The following is a 1,599-nucleotide window of genomic DNA, read 5'->3' as shown; positions in this document are numbered from 1 at the left end:
TCTACCAGAGTGACCCTCCCACCTCCTGCAGCGATGGTCAGCTCGTCTCACACGCGAGAAGTTTCGGCTGGAAACAAGCGCCCCCTCTTCTCGCACGTTTTGCACGTTGAGTAGTTTTAATGCGGCTCCTTCGTACACAGTGCTGATCTTTTGGAAAGCAGGAGGCAAAATTGACACGTTCCTATACCGGGAGTCGAAACCGGGCCGCTTGGGTGAAAACCAGGAATCCTAACCGCTAGACCATATGGGAGTGCACAACCCTGCTGTTCCGGGCATCATGCAAGCAAACTACATAAATATGAGAAAACACGCAAGAGAGTTGTCACTCAGAGTGTCGAAGGGTCGATGTATACTGGGGCTCAGTTGAAATGCAACGTCAGGACTTTCCCGAATTATGTCACACGAAGAGAGCACAGCCGTTTCCGCCCTGCCACGTGTGTATTGATAACTCGCCGTGATCGTATAGTGGTCAGTACTTTGCGTTGTGGCCGCAACAACCCCGGTTCGAATCTGGGTCACGGCAGAATAGGGGCGTCTGCTTTTACTACTTGCACGAATGAAGGCAAAAAAAAGACAATTGATGTGAACGAACGGCGCTTTACAGAGGAGTACTGCCTGACTGGATCGTTGATGAACGACAGAGGCCACTCCGACCTCTTCTCGGGTTTCTTCAATGACTTACTAAGGATCTTCTTCACATTCGCCCATGCAGGGGAAGCCAGTTACACCAAAGCAAACGCAGGAAAGTGCAATTCAAGCAGAGACCAGGAGGGACTTGTTTACACCGAGAGTGGTCGGAGAATGGAACAATGCGCCCAGCCCTGTTGCTGGAGCCGATTCTTGATGAGATCTTGGGCTCACTAAGAAGCCCCCGCTGGATGCTAATCTTTCTGTTGTTCTTGCAGGTCCTGCGCTGCTTTTGAGCCGACAGAGCTCGTCCTGGTCTGTCGGCACAGCCCAATTGCAAATGATCAGCTCCGCGTACAGAAGGAACGTGCGTTTGGTACAAGAGTGCATGAAGGCACCGGAAATACATTGGGAACAAATGACCGGTCGCTCAATACCTCTGTGAAGTACAGGAGCGTGCAAAACGAGGCTGTTTCCGCCCGGTCTCGAACCGGGGACATTTCGCGTTTCAGGCGAACGTGATAGCCGCTACACTACGGAAACCTGCAGGGACAGCTGCTGGTGTCTCGCTTGCGTTTCGGGCTGAGAAAGGGAAGCGTCACTTTAGGCAGGGGGCGCTGGAGAGAGGAACAAAGGGCGCGATAAAACAAAACACCGAAACCCGGGATCTTTAGATCTTCAGTCTAACGCTCTCCCAGCTGAGCTATTTCGGCGGTGCACAGAGCCCACAGCCACCTGCTCCAGCCTTCCTGTGTTGCGGCATGAGCGCACCAAGAGTAGCGGGAGAGTGTTGCAGGAACGTCACTCAGAAGGAAAGCCACCCAGGTGCGCCCACTGAGCTCTGTCCAGCACATCTTCCTCGCATGGACTCCTGCCTGCGACGGGCAGGAAACAATTAGCAAGAACAGAACAACACCCCATGGGTGTCTCATGACCACACCTTAGGTTGTGACACGTGCAGGTGTGAGGGGT

At 53.3% G+C, this 1,599-nt stretch overlaps 1 non-coding gene across 1 annotated transcript; it reads right to left on the bottom strand.

The window, feature by feature from the left end:
* Window positions 1-1,097: 1,097 nt before the first annotated feature.
* On the bottom strand, window positions 1,098-1,170 carry trnaf-gaa (transfer RNA phenylalanine (anticodon GAA)). The gene has a single exon. It is a non-coding gene; the product is annotated as a tRNA-Phe (tRNA).
* Window positions 1,171-1,599: the final 429 nt, after the last annotated feature.

This window comes from Lepisosteus oculatus, unplaced genomic scaffold (genome assembly GCF_040954835.1).
Source record: "Lepisosteus oculatus isolate fLepOcu1 unplaced genomic scaffold, fLepOcu1.hap2 HAP2_SCAFFOLD_40, whole genome shotgun sequence".
Lineage (NCBI taxonomy): Eukaryota > Metazoa > Chordata > Actinopteri > Semionotiformes > Lepisosteidae > Lepisosteus > Lepisosteus oculatus.
This window is presented reverse-complemented; position numbering and strand designations above follow the sequence as displayed.